This window comes from Pinus tabuliformis, chromosome X, assembly GCF_031772625.1.
Source record: "Pinus tabuliformis cultivar Carrire ecotype Pingquan chromosome X, CPIR1, whole genome shotgun sequence".
Taxonomy (NCBI): domain Eukaryota; kingdom Viridiplantae; phylum Streptophyta; class Pinopsida; order Pinales; family Pinaceae; genus Pinus; species Pinus tabuliformis.
Window position 1 is genome coordinate 1051550489 of NC_142308.1, and position 16536 is coordinate 1051567024.

General features: G+C 35.6%; 1 pseudogene; it reads right to left on the reverse strand.

Moving 5' to 3' along the window:
• Positions 1–1311: 1311 nt before the first annotated feature.
• LOC149143419 (serine/threonine-protein kinase PBL27-like) lies at positions 1312–10348 on the reverse strand (annotated as a pseudogene).
• Between the last annotated feature and the right edge of the window lie 6188 nt (positions 10349–16536).

Genomic DNA, 16536 nt, shown 5'->3' on the forward strand with positions numbered 1-16536 from the left:
AACAAGCATACAAGTCAAAGTAGTTGTTCTTAATCAACTCTATAGACAATTGAATATGAATGGCATAGGAATGAACACTAGCTCAATTGCAACTTGAATCTAATTTCACATACATGAGATAGCCACCCAACTCTCTAGTACATGATACTACTACAAAAAACAACATATGTTATAGTATGATTAAGGCAAAAGTGTGTATCTGTATTTTCATTCAACAAAAAGAGACAACTACGTTATTCCACTGAGATTCATTTCAGCATGCTACTGCTAATAATGGAACACCAAAAGGAAAATGATTAGAGTAGGAACTGAACGTCCCTTTTTAAATCCATTCACAAAAATGTAGGCCTACACTCCAAAACTCACCTATTGTATCCATAGTGTGTACATCTCATATAAATGACAAAGAAGTAGTGGGGATAAAGAATAACAAACAATATCCACTCGCTTGGTTACATGGAAGAAAATGTCTACATTCACTTTCTAGGTATCATATAACAATGGAAACCTAGGATTAATGTTAATGTGCAACTTTTTAAGTTTCAACATTATACGAGAAATATCACAGTCTAAATAGTTTTAAATTAGTAATCCAGTTCAAATATAACTGAACCGAATTGCAGTACTTCAAACAAGTTCATAAATTTCAAGCACATACTTCTACAATGGAATGCAATTAGACCCACAAGGGGAAAACAAAGAAAAGAGATGAGAAAAATACATAATATATTTACTTAAATGAAATTTGGGGGTGTCAAAATGTGAGGATTGAATCTGATATCATATATCAAAGGAAAATAATGCCAAAATCAAAATACAATCCTGCAAAATGCTTAGATGTACATGCAAAGAGCTACCTACCTCACAGAAAGAAAGTGGTACAACTAAGGATGGGAAGCTCAATACTTTTACATCAACAGTGGCAAGGCAACTACAATAATTAAATGGCCACAATAGACATACACTATAGTGCAGTAAAAGTGCTTCCATATCAACAAATTCACAATTTGTTTCGAATGACACAATAACTTGCCCAAACAATAACTTCTTCCCAGCCATAGGAACTGAACCTCCTCAAAATATTTCTTTAATCTCTGGCTTTAATCAAATTCGACTTCTAAGCAACTCAGTTCCTGTGAATTTGTAGGGAGTAAAAAAGAACTTTCCAACTGAGAATAAGGTCATTTTGTGATCAAAACAAGAATATATTCAAGGAATGCATTATTTCAGACAGAAATACAGAAATTGAAAACATTCACACCTAACAAGAAGTAAAATATACAACGATTTGAGTTACAACTCACAAGGCCATCAACCAAGTCCATTCATGCCACCATGATTATTTCCTCTTTTCTTTTCACCCCTCTCAACCCATATTTTGGTTTCAACAGCTGCTAGAATTTGATCCGGAGAATCCTGTGAATGTATAAATGGAGAATGAACACCAAGATGTCGATTTATTTAGCCTTTTATTTTCAAATGCACTACTAGTTAACTTCTTTTCACTATCCCTTCTTTCTTGAGAAGGTGTGGCGGGAGCAAAGCAAGAATTTATGACTCGATGTGTATCAGGATCATATGTCTGGGATGTAAGGTAGGTAAGAGTTGTCATTACATTTGCAACTAGGGAAAGGATTGTGGCTTGTTCCTGGACACATATTGTTGCCAAAACAAGACCTTGATACAAACCCCTCATAGGATAGTGTGCTTGAAGCAATGGGTTAACCATCAATGAAAAATTCCACTGATCCTTAGACAATGGACGTATCTAAAATGGCTAAAATGTAAGGCACTTGATGATTTTGACTAACAGATACATTATAAAAAATAGAGTTTCAATAACCTGAAGGGTTCTTCCAAAAGGTAATGAGAGGCAAAGAAATAGTTCTAGGCCTACACAATGTTTAAATGCATCCAATAATCTAAGTGTGTTTTAGGTCAAAAAAACACAGAGAAAACAATCCCTTTGTCTAATGTTAAATGAACTTCAATAAATATCAATTTTTGTTTGAAATCCTCTAGTAATTCATTTTACATGAAACTCGTGAAATAAATTAAATGGTAAGAAGATAAACATACCCAAGCAACAACATTGTGCTCCCCTACCGACCTAGAATTGTCAATGACTTTCCTACCTGTGATTAATTCTAACAAAACAACCCCAAAATTGTATACGTCCTATTTTATTGTTAATTGACCAGTCATAGCATACTTTGGTGCACAATATCCATAGGTTCCCAACACACAGGTGGAAACATGAGTATTATCTCCAATTGACCCATGTTTGGCTAATCCAAAATTAGATAAATTAAAATGAAACCCTTCACCTAGTAAGATATTAGAGAGTTTCAAAACTCGATATACCATTAGTGAGTTGGCTTTGTCATGCAAGTATTCTAACCCTTTAGTAGCACCAGTAGATATTTTCATTCTAGTCTTCCAATCTAATGGCTTGTTATCAGGTGGAAGATCTAGAAAAACCAACGTATTCACATTTAATGCTAATTCCCAAAACAAAGATTGTTGCATTACACTTTATAAAAACACAATAAATATTGTATTCATGGAAAATTTATTCATCCTCAAACTACCCAAAATAGGGTGGGTTTGGGATATTAATGCCATGAAGATTATCTTCAACCTTTGTTAAACAAATCTGTGATGTTAATGATGTGGAAGACTCACCATCATTGTGCAGACGAGATGTGTTTTCTAAATTGGCATGGTCTATTGTTTCTCCTCTGTTCCACTTCCTTGATAATGAATCCATTTGAACTATGGAATATGCAAAAACAACTTAACCAAAATATATGGGGTTGCAAAAGGCATGCCCAACATTTACTTATAAAGGCATGTCCAACACTTACTTATAAATATTTATAGCATTGTGTTGTCATGAACATTATGTGCAATGCTTTGTTGTTTAACCTGTTATGATCTCTAGAAATAAATTGATTAATATATGAACTATAAAATGTCTGGGCCAATTTGCAAGTTTGTACTTACTCCTTTCAGATAGCAATGAACATGTTGTTTGTCTACACAATGTAATATGAAACTTAAATGTAAAAATTTATATAAGTCTACAAGTAACAGATTACAATCAAATTTAAATTTGTCAATAGTGAATTATGTTAAAATAATGTGATATTAGTTCATGGTTGAAACTTAGTTTCTATTTATCCTTCTCTTCTTTCTATTGAGATTACTCCAATACACACTTCTTGAAAGATGGAAAATAAATTCAGTAAAGTTTGAAATTCTTAATCTCAGATTTCTTCTATTGCTATGAAAACATATAAACAACACAAGCCCACGAACTATTGTCTGCAAAAACTACTAACCTTTCAAAGTTTCAATTGAAAGTAGTTATTCTAGATTCCTACAACAAGTATGAGGATTTGCTATTTCTAATTGTAGCATTTGCTAAGAAGTGACATTTTGCCTATAATGTTCCTTAGAAATTATCAAAGTTTGCAACAAAACTAATGCCCCTAAAAACTTGGCTTCCTTATATCTTAACTATTTTATTCTTGCCATGATGGCATCAACAACTTCCAAACAAATATTGGAAAAAAAATAGAGATTAATTAGGATTCAATAATTATTACCACCGAATTATAGCAAGCACTAGATGGATAATCTTAGAAACCCAAAACTTTGATATGTGGAAAGCAAACATTTCTATCATATTTTCTGGTATGGTCAACTTAGGAGCTTTAATTTTCTTATCAAGTTTTGAAGGTACTCAACATTCTAGACTTGCTTGTTCCAAGCCAGACATCATGTGTTCATGTCCGTCAGTATAGAAACCATATGATGATGTCTATAAGTTAGTCCAAGGATACTACAAACCTGTATTGTGGCTTATTTTTCCACTTAAAACCTTGTACCATGTACTTGTAGAGTAAAGAAAATATTTCCAAATAGCTCAAGCAAGGGGTAAACTAACATATACTTGCTCATTCCAGGCTAGACATCATGTGTGCATGTCTGTCAGTATAGAGACCATATGATGATGTCTATAAGTTACTCCAAGGATACTACAACCCTATACTATGGCTTATTTTTCCACCTAAGACCTTTTACCTTGTACTTGTAGAGTAGGCAAAAGAGTTCCAAACAGCTCAAGCAAGGGGTAAACTAACATAGAATGGGGTTGGAATAGACTAAAAAAAAGAATCTGTAATACACCACAAATGAAAATATAGAAGAAACACCTTCTACAGGCTTCTTGCTAGGATTGTCCTAAGAAAAAGGTTGGAAATAATTATCCAACTAGTATTCCAGAAAGAAACTCCATAAAATTTATAAATGTATGTTAAGTAATAATCAACATAAAATGAAAGAGTAGATCTAATAATGAATACCATTCAACATCTATTTTAACTTTCTCACACATTTTCTTTTCTTCCTCAACCTTCAACTATTCCTTATGTCTAGCTTTCTGATTCATCCCTAACTTAGTAAGTTTCTTAATCTTTAGAAGTCTACACCAAAAGAATGGCATTAAATATTGACTAACTCAGCCCAATACTGAATCACTTTCTGGAAAAGAAGGAAAGAAAGAAAAAATCAAAATTCAACTATAGAATCTCTATACACAATAAAAAAGAGAATGAAAAGCTTGAGAGGACTGTCAAGGTTTATAATTTGTTAGGGTTTCCCAGAATAAAAACCTTAAAGACAAACAACATTTTCATCTACTTCTAAGTCAACAATGTAAGCTACAGCCATAGCTCATATCATATCACATTTAAATTTCAATGGAAAAGTAACCTAACAAGATTGCATCTACTAATTACCAACAAAGAATTAGAATGGACAAGATGGGACCCATCATGAAATACCTTACTAAAACATTAGATGATAGTCTTAAGAGTAAAATATAGGTGCCAAGGCTTAAACAAAATACCAATTTATCTTCTTGAAATCATACATCCAACAAGTAAAAATATCAAGAAAAGAAACAAATCAAGAAGATATGAGATAATTGTTGAAGTGAATCCCTTTAACAAAGTCAAACTTTGACCGAATAGCAAATATTTCATCAACAAAAAGAGAGATTTAAATTTGCAATGCTTTGTCTACCATACACAACCCTTGCATTGCTTTGGAAACCAACACAAATTCCATGCCTAGTCCACAATGTAAGCTACATTCATAGCTCATAACGAATCTCAATTAAATTTCAATGTAAAAGTAACCTAACAAGTTTGCATCTATTAATTACCAACAAAGAATTAGAATGGACAAGATGAGACTCATCATGAAATACCCTACTAAAACAATGGATGATAGTCTTAGGAGGAAAATGTAGGTGCCAGGGACTAAAGCAAATTACCAATTTATATTCTCAAAATCATACATCCAACAAGTAAAAATATCAAGAAAAGAAACAAAATCAGGAAGATATGAGATATTTTTGAAGTGCATCTCCTTAACACTGTCGAAACTTTGACCAAATAGAAAATATGTCATCAATAGAAAGATAGATTTAAATTTGCAAGACTTTTTCCACCATACACAACCCTTGCATTACGTTGGCAACCAACACAAATTCCATGCCTGCTCTATTGTCATTAGATCACGTAACCCTTCAGAAATGCCCCATTTCTTCTTCTACATTGCACTGGAAGCAATGTGCATTCTTGATGGAAGATAAAAAGGCAAGGCATAACAATGCCCCACTTTGAGCACCGAAGAGGTCATTTTCACATGCAGTGAGAGGTCAGTGCAAGGCATGAAAGTCACAACTTCAAAATAGCAGAAGGGGTGTGGACCAATCTTCCACCTTTAGCCTTGAATTTTGCCTTTAAGACACCTGGCAAGCAAGCCACAATGCAAATGAGAGATATTAATGGTTCTCCCCTATATAAGTGAAGGGTTGGGGAGTGAAGATAATATTGCTAGGCCATAATACACTTCTAAAAAAAATCATAGAAACATTCATCAAAGAGTTTGTGTGTAACCGGGTAAGTTGTAAAATTTGATGATTTTTGTTATAGCTCTAACTCAAAAATATTATAGATCTGATATGATAATATAAGAGAATACAAATAAACCCAGAAATAATATGAAATCATTCTCTATTGATCAAAACCCTTATGGTAGGGCAACACCATACATTCACTCCTTAAGGAAGGAGAACACTCCACAAGCCATATGCCTGTTCATACAATAATCCTTGAAACTTCTTGATGTGGAGTCTCTAGCCTCTATATAGGCATCATACATACAATACCATGGATCATTACCATGGTTCCCTCATACCATCGAACTAATACCATGGGCCCATTACATTATTACTAGCTACTTGTGGTCCCTTACATGATATGGGTTAACCACCTTATTTATTACTATGGCCCATCCCATTATTACCTTGGGTACCTCCCTTGGTACCCCATATTATCCCCCCTAGGTATATAACAATTTTCCTTATTATTTATCATTCAATAAACATGGATAGATGTTGGATGGTAAAAAAGAATCATAAGGCATCTCCTTCAATATGAATTTACACTTATAAATTTTCCTTAGTTTATCTTTCACATATATTTGTGAGTGCCAAGTACCAATTCACCCTCTAAATGTATCATTGTAGGAGGAAGGAAAATTAGAGAACATGGATCTAAGCTACATGAGTTACCAAACCTATTTTTGGCCATAAAAGAGTCCAAAGTGAAGTCTAAGGTTGCAAGAAAATGAACTACTAGTGATTTATCCAATCTCTTGGGTACATAGAGTCAAGGGTGTCAAGAAAGGGGAATTGTTGAACAACTAGGATCTCCAAAAATATAGAAAAATAAAAAATAGAAATGGAGATGAGATTTACCCAATCCATCACCAACATAAGACACAACCTTGCATGCTGTGACACTATCTATGTAGACAGCAATGAGAACCCATACTTGGAACATGTTATCAACTTCAAATTCCTTCTCTACTGCAAAAACAATGGCTACATTGGCAAGAATAATGATAGCCTCATAATATGGGAAACTACATGGAGGGATAGAGAGATGCCAGCTACCCCAAGGTGTTTATCCTCCAACTCCTCTCCAATAAAATGAAAATATATGCCAATAAAGTTGCATTGAGAAATGAGAAACATCTCAAGCACACCATCACATAGGCCCATCCTCCAGCCACTTGTACACACCGGTATGCTCTTCTTCCCCTTGTCCCTCATACTTTTCATTGTCATTATCTACTTTAAATCTACTCCACATCACATTCCTTTCTCTCAAGTGCAGTCGACACATGTAGGATAGGGTGTTCCCTTAGCTCGATGCACTTAATTTGGCTTTTCAATCCCCCATATTTGCATCTTTTCCCGAGGAAAACACAATCAATTCCTCACTGGTTCAAACTACCTAGAGGTTTCCTCTTGTTTGAAATTGGAGGACAATTACGGTCAGGCTTTCCTACGAAATCGAAGGTATGGAAACTCTAAAACATAAATCACATCTCTATTTTTTCAGAAAATTCAATGTAATTTAGCATTCAAATGATCCATTACATGTAAAACTTGTCTCAATAATGTGTGGAGAATGCTCAAATATTTCTTATGTTCATTCACCGAACATAAAGATACCGCAATGACAACCTGCATCCTTGCAACTTTGTTCTGGGCATGCTATGCCATCTCACACGCAAATCACACATTATTTTGCTACCTTACAAGTAACTTTTGTAGAAAATCCTGTAGATTCACAAGCTCATACAATGTACTAAAGCAAGAGACAAGAACCTACTTCTACTATCAACCAGCGGAATCCAATAGATCGATGAAAACAATAATCGAAAAGAGGAAGATAATCAAATACATATAACACACTAAGTATCTGGGGAAAGCCACAACTCAAAACCCCACTATCTATATTGCATATATCATAAATCCAAGATGATAATACAATGCTTGTTCTCACAAGAAAAATCCCAACGCTCAATAAAATCAATCTCCAACTCACAAGTAAACTCTTGGCCAATGTAGAGTTTCATAATTGTTTTGTTTTAACACCCTTTTTCCTGCATTTTCCTCTTTCATCATCATTATCAAATCAATAAAAGCAGTAGAACCATAGATTTTGATAACGTAAAAACTCTCATATGTCTTATTTTTCATATTTATTAAGGTGCCTTATTATTATGTTAAATATTGCATTAGCTACAGAATTAACATGATTCTGTAGTTATTTTACAAAACTGCAGCTATCTCCGTGGTTTATGGGTTCTGGTGCACCAACGAGGCAAGGAAGCACATGGGCGGTTAAGGATTGACCCCCTCATGGATCTCCTCCTATTCGATAGAGCCAATTCACTGAAGAAATCACATAGTGGTGTGGTCAAAGGATCGGGTCAAACACGTAGTAGGAGAAGTCTGAATGCATCACGTTTCTCCGATTTTCTTTCCAAATAGAAAATCGTCGAGATAACACTTTTATTGTTTAAGTTTCAAATTTGAATAAGGATTGATTAAAAGACCTGTAGGCATAAAAGTCTCAAACTGTTGAGCACACATTTTATATATAAATATGTATCCTTTGTAAAGGATAATAAGGAAGTAATAGTTAATCTCTAAAGAAATTGTTTGAAACAAACCTTTTGTTCTCATATTGAATTAAAGTTACATTTCTGTTATTTGATGTGTATTTGAGTGTTGTTTACACCTACTGTATGCAGAGGACCCCTGCAGACAATCAAGGCTAATTTTATTCATTTTATCACTTTCCGTTATCACATTGTCATTTCATTCTAGATTAGTTTCCTTAATTGAATATTTTATCATTTCATTATAACTCAGTTAAATCTCATTATTTCGTTTGCATTTGAATTTCTTTGCAGTTGTTTAATGGTTTAGTTTCTTCAATAGTTCAACAGTTTTTGCTTAATTATAGTCGGTGTCAAAATATTGTTTTCATGCTTTTAGAATCAGAACTTGTATATACTTTGTAGTCGATGTTAAAAGATTACTTTCATGCTTTTTAGAATCAGAATTTGTATATACTTTGCAGACAACTTTTAAAGGATTGTTTTCTTTCTCTTAGAATCATTTGAATCTCAATACTCTGTTTTATTGCAGCAAGGTGTTTAAGATAGATTCATAAATTAAGAATGATTAACATAATATGTTTTAGAACGATAATCAATATAGATATGACCTGGTAGATTAGTCTAACAATAGCTCTACTTCCACTCATTAATTTGTAGAAATCTAACTCTAATATAATGCTTACAAATAGGAACCTAGATAACAACGAAAATCCCCAAAATAAATATAACCATCATCTTACAAATTAAAATAAAGGATTCTAGCATATATAGTGCACTTTCACTTCATAAGTTTACCAACTCCGGTCGATAATTTATGCTTGCAATTTAAGAACATTAAATTGACAAAACATTTTGGCGTCGTTGTCGGGGAAGTGTAAATAGAAGTCTTAAAAAACATAAAATAAAACATGATATGCATAGGGAAAGAGACTCTAGAGGTAGGTTTATAGGTCAAGGAAGAAGTCTAATTCCCACATCATCACTCACTCCACCACGACCACACAGTGCCACACCACCCACACAAACTCAAATTCCATCCATAGCAAGCCAATATAGACTTCCTAAATTCTTGAGATCTGAAATTCAACCTAAAGATTCACCAACTTCATCAACAGAAGTTGTAATCGAAGTAGATCCTACATCCCCAACAACAAGAATAATTTTCCTATCTTCAACTGGAGAACAACTTCTAGCTCAAGAATTAGAAGTTCCTATTGAAGAAGAGGAAGAAGAAACCTACTTCAAACCATTGATAGAAGAACCATAAGAACTAGCAGAAAAGCTAGATAAACCTGTTGTAGAAAAAGATATTTATTCTGAGGAATCCATCATGGCTGAAGAGGGAGAAGGAGAAGTACACAATGTCAATGGTGAAAAACATAGGATTGGAGGAGGAGTAAGAGGAAATAGAGGAGGTGGAAGAGGTGGTGGTATAGGTAGAGGAAGAGGAGATCCAGAACCTTTTGGATTCCCTATCCTTTGTTGACACCTAACCCTCTGCGATTGGGTGAATTTGGAATGTGAACAATCATCAAGAAGATGAACTGATTAGTCACATTCATGTATATAACAATAGCTACCTAATGAAATAAATGAATCAGTTTTTCTGCCAAGTCTGGAGTTACTCCTGGTCTGACATGGTATCAGAGCCAGGTTTAAAAATAGTTGTAACTCCCTTCAGTTTTGCTACTGTGGGCTGTACGCTGGCCTGAGCTCTGTCCTCAAACGCCTCTGTCATTCTGTCCACTGAGCGCTCCTCTGCCTCTGTCCTGAAATGATTTGCCACTGCCATATTCCCTTCTGTCCTGATGATGGCCTGTCCGAGCTCATTTCGCTTCTATGCTAAAATCTCTGTCGAAACTCTGCAAATCTCATTCATTCCTGAATACATCCGTTGAAGCGTGTCACTGCATGCTGTGCTGAAGGGGTCATATTCTGTGTTGAGACATTGTGTTAAGGTGAATCTGGGTGGTCAATTAGGGTGGAAGTTACGATGGTAACGACCTTCCCTCTTCCCTCACGCCGACTGAATCATTCGAAACCCTAGCGTTCTAGAGGTTGTAGCTCTGTGACCAATGTTCTTCAACATGGAACCCAATAGGTTTTCCATGCATCTGTACGTTTTTGCTCAGCCGAGAGATGACAAAGAAGGTGAACACACAGTCCCTGCTCCTGGTAAGGAATTACATCGGAATTCCAAATTAACGAACAATGAGTTTTTCTGAAGCTCTCCCTGCCTAATTTCGTTCGCAGGGTTACGAGGATTGAGCTTCTCCTGAATAGCAACTCAGGTTCTTGGTGACCATCCATGTTATGGGAATTTCCGACCTGATTATTCTCTGAACAACGCCACCCCTGCTTCTCTATTTGAGGTCCTTCGGGTTTGAGGTCCTTACGGTTAGAAGGATGCCTCGATATGTGGACTTGCTAGCCCTAGGATTGGAGGGTTAAAGTGTATATTTCTGCTTACAACTTTCCTTCATAGTCCTTTATGTAATCATTGTTATATAGTTTCTGGTGGGAGATAATTTTTAACATGAATATTACTTCAGCAATAAAGGGTGAAGGCTTGTTGTGAAGGATTGGATTGGTTAAGCAATATGCTTAAAGCCGGCGGGAGATAATATTTAACATGAATTTTCTCAATGATAATGGTGCTGACAAAGACCTGAATGCTGTATGCGTTGTTCTTTTTTTTTTGAGATAGCGGTGTTTCAGAACGAGGCTATCGTGCAGTGCTCCTTTTTTTTGAGATAATGGTGCTAACAAAGACCTGAGATAATGGTGTTGTGGCTTATATTATAGCGGTGCTGAATTAATGCGTGGTTTATATATGTTTTGAATGCGTTGTCCCATTGAACTGTGGCTTGAATGATGTTGACCAGCGTTTGAGTTTTGGACGCCTGATGATTGACCAGCATATATATATATATATATATATATATATATATATTCACCATCTTGCTTGAGAAAATTTTTGGACGCTGTTTGAATAGTTTGTAGATATGGAATATGGTGGATATATTATATGAGGATCCTTGGAGGGATTTGAAGAAACAATACATAAAAGTGTTTGAAATTTTTTTTTTGCCCTTTTGAGTACAATTTCACTGTATATCAGCAGAAGTATTTTTTTACATAATGCATTCAATCATCTCTATGGTAGGAATAGTTCTCACTGGCAAGGAGAACTATCCTGAATGGTCTCGGATGATAAAACACACCCTCATCTTCAATGAGTTGTGGAAGGGAGTGTGTGTCGGAGAAGGAGAAAATGACCCAGTGCAGCCTACATTAGACAAAGAGCTTGTCATTTGGGAAAACAAGAACAGCAAAGCCTATGCATTAATCGCAGCATCTGTAAATGAAGAAGTAAGTCGCCATATTTCATCATATTCAACTGCCTTTGAAGCTTTACAAAAGCTCAAAGAACTCTATGACTCACATTCTGCACTTGAAGTTGTTCAGCTCATGATTAAACTCTTCACTCTTGAACTGAAAAATAATGATCCTCTTACTCTTGCATCTGAAGTAAAGTCTATAATGCATGATATTAAATCCACTAAGGTTGAGTTGGATATCCCTCTTATTGCTTTTCTCAAGGCACTCTATCCTACTTACTCCAATTATCTTGAGTCTCTACAAGAAAATGGAAATCTTAAAGATATAACCTTTGATTCTCTTGTGAAAAAGTTTGCTGAAAGAGAGAAAGCCTTTGGAAAGAAGACAGTCCCTAAATCTTCTGAAGAGACTGTTTGCCTTGCTCATAAAGAAAAGCATCATGCTCAAGATTCTACAAGAGGAAGAGGTGGACGAAGAGGAAGAGGAAGATACTTCAGAGGCAGGGGGGGCAGACATTCTCAAGGAGAAAAGGCAGACTTACATTGCATTCGCTGCAAACGAAATGGATCACATGATGCTTCTACATGCAAGCTACCATGGGACAAAATTGAGCAGAAAAGAAACCAGCAGAAAGGTAAAACTGATGATACAGACAAAGGTAAAGCACCTGAATCCGCTCACTATATTGAGGCACAATGTAACATTGGAGTAAATGAAGATTTGTTTAATGCTTCACTTGCTTCTTCAAAAAATGATTGGTTGCTTGATTCAGGAGCAACCTGTCATATGACTCATAGAAAAGATTTTTTTGAAGATTTCACTGACAATGTTGATGGAGCAGTATACTTTGCAGATCAGTCAAAAATCAAGCCATCAGGGCTTGGCACAATCAGGCTTAAACTGCCTGGTCTTCCAGACTTTCTTCTGGATCATGTTCTATATCTCCCATAGCTCAAGAGAAACTTGTTGTCCTTGGTCCACATCCACCAGCAAGGTCACTCCATTCATATGTTTGATGGCAAGCTTGAGGTAAGAAAAGCATCTGAACACTCACTTATCATGAGGGGAATAGAAGAAGAAAGGCTTCTCAAACTGCAAGGAACCTCTGCTCATGCACAAAATTTCTCATATATTTCTCATCATGAAGAAGGTACACTTCCATCAAGTTTATTATGGCATGCTAGATTTGGACATTTAAACTATGACAGTCTCCGCTTATTGAAGAAAAATGGTGTTGCTGGTTTGCCTACAATTCCTAGGAAACATAAGCAATGTGATGCTTGCATTCTAGGAAAGCATAGCAAACAGTCTTTTCATGATTCACATTCAAGAGCACATAGGAAGCTTGAACTCATTCATTCAGATTTATGTGGTCCAATGTCTGTTCCTTCTGCAAATGGAAATAAATATATCATGACATTTATTGATGATTACACCAGAATTTGTTGGGTTTATTTATTGAAGAACAAATCTGATGCTTTTCAAACATTCAAGAATTTTCATAAATGGATTGATAATGATGCACAATCTCATGTTGGGTCTATTCGCGCTGATAATGGAAAAGAATATACATCAAATGAATTTGAACACTATCTTCGCCAACATGGGATTAAACATCAAACAATTGTGCCTTATAATCCCCAACAGAATGGTGTAGCTGAAAGAATGAATAGAACAATATTGAATATGGTACGATCCATGCTCTTTTTCAAAAATGTAAAGATAATGTTTTGGGCTAATGCTGTTCTATGTGCTACATATATAAAGAATAGATGTCCATCTAATGCTATAAGAAACAAGACTCATGAATTGTGGTATGGACATGTTCCTTTGGTAAAACATCTCAGGATCTTTGGTTCCACCTGTTATGCTTTGATACCAAAGGTACATAGAAACAAACTTGGTGCTAGAAGTTGTAAGTGTATCTTCCTGGGGTATTCAAACACTTCTAAAGCATACCACCTCTATGATGAAGTAAATAAAAAGTTTGTTGTATCTAGAGATGTCATTTTTCTGGAATCATCCAAATCTGACAATGTTGTTGAGCGGCAAATTGATCGCTTGGATAGATTCGCAAAAACAAAATCATTTCAAGAATTTGATAATCAGATTCCACATCTTGAAGGGGGGATTCCTATACTAGATCAACATGTGGAATCTTCTTCTAAAGAACAATCTCCCCTGCATGAAACTCCAACAACGGATGATGCTTTAAGTGATGTAATTGATAGAATTGGGAGACTCAATCTTGATTCAGTCCCAACTCAATCAACAGAGCAGCCTGGACCATCTCAGAAAGGTCCCCAAAGTGGCTGACAAAGACACTTGAAAGTGTTCATCCTGATGAAATTGGAAAAACAGGAACTAGAAATTCAAACCGACAAAATGGAGGTGATGTAGATGACTCTAATTCACCTGTTGATATGGATGTTACTTATGATTGTGAATTGAACTTGTCTACAGATTTTTAACCAACTTCCTTCAAAGAAGCTGCTTCTCATGATGAATGGAAAGAAGCGATGAAAAATGAGTATGATGCCCTCATAAAGAATGGCACTTGGAAGCTGGTTGATCCCCCATTTGGAACCAAACCAATTGGCTGCAATTGGGTCTACAAGAACAAATACAAAGCTGATGGCTCACTTGACAAGCACAAAGCTAGGCTTGTGGCAAAAGGCTTTGCACAGAAGGAAGGGGTCGATTATGAGGAAACTTTTGCTCCCACAGCAAAATGGGCCACCATCCGGACACTCTTTGCACTAGCTGCTCAGAACGGTTGGAAAGTCCATCAAATGGATATAAAAAATGCATTCTTGAATGGAGATCTAAAAGAGAATGTTTTTATGTCCTAGCCTGAAGGATTTGCTGTGAAAGGACATGAACATAAAGTATGCAAACTTGTGAAGTCCTTGTATGGCCTCAAACAAGCACCACGAGCCTGGTATGAAAAACTAACTGAGCATCTTCTGAAACTCAACTTCAATCATTTTGATCTTGATGATGCAATCTTATTTGTCAAGAAAGTTGGCAAAACAGTTTTATATCTTGTGGTATATGTAGATGATATTTTAATGACAGGGAACAATAAAAGCTATATTGCATCCATAAAGAAAGAATTAGGAAAAAGTTTTGAAATGACTGATTTGGGCTATGTTCATTACTATCTTGGCATTGAAGTAACCCAACATCCAAAATCCATATTTCTTTCTCAAAAGAAATACATTGGAGATTTGTTAAACAGATTTGGCATGACAGAGTGCAATCCTCTTTCTACTCCAATGGAACAAAACTTAAAGCTCACATCTATTGAAGGAAAGGAATTTGAGGATGCAACAAGGTATAGACAGCTTGTAGGAAGTCTCATCTACCTCACTACTACCAGACCAGACATTTCATTTATTGTTGGAATTCTCTCCAGGTTCATGCAAAAGCCTTGTGAGGGACATTGGTCTGCTGCAAAAAGAGTTCTAAGGTACTTGAAGGGAACTCAAGACCTTGGAATCAAGTATACATAGGTGGACGACTTCAGCTTGATTGGATACTCTGATTCAGACTTCGATGGAGACAAAGAAACTAGAGTATCTACTTCAGGATATGCTATGAGTCTTGGATCAGGAGCTGTCTCTTGGAGATCACGCAAACAATCAGTTCCAGCAGATTCCACAACAGAAGAAGAATATGTGGCAGCAGCTGAAGCAACGAAAGAAATTGTGTGGCTCAGGAAAATTCTTGAAGATTTGCAGGTAAAACAAGTACAATCAACTCCACTCATGATTGAAAACACCTCTGCAATAAAGTTGGCCAAGAACCCAAAGTTCCATGATCGTACAAAGCACATCAATACTAAATATCATCTGATCCGACATCATGTTGAGGCCAAAACAATCCATCTCCGTCATTGTTCCACAAATGAGCAAATTGCAGACATCTTCACCAAAGCGCTTGGAAGATAAAAGCTTGAAAGATTCAGAACGATGCTTGGACTCACCAACATCCCTTCAGATTAAGGGGGGAATGTTGACACCTAATCCTCTGTGATTGGGTGAATTTGGAATGTGAACAGTCATCAAGAAGATGAACTGATCAGTCACATTCATGTATATAATAATAGCTACCTAATGAAATAAATGAATCAATTTTTCTGCCAAGTCTGGAGTTACTCCTGGTCTGACATCCTTGATGAGGATACAACATTAACAATGAAAAACATCTCACCTTCTATCCTCCTTAATTTTCATGGAATAAGAAGCGAATACCCAGAGACATTTCTTTTTTAACTTTAAGTATTATGTAGATCATATGATTATCTACACGATGCTCAAAAACTAAAATTGTTCCCTGCCACCTTAAAGGATTTGACATTAAAATGGTTTATGAGTTTAGGAACGAATTCTATAAGAACATGGGGACAAATTAAAGAAGAATTATTGGAAAAATACAAGGATTATTGTATGCCTCATAGCATAAAAGATGTAGTCTTTAAAATGGTACAAAAAGAAGATGAAAATCTTGAATATTTTATCAAAAGTTTTTTTTATAATATCAAAAGGGAAAAAATGAATAATCTGGATGAGGAAACTTTAAAAGCTCTCTTACTAAAATCCATTAAAGATGATTGGATTGATCTTCTCAATCTAA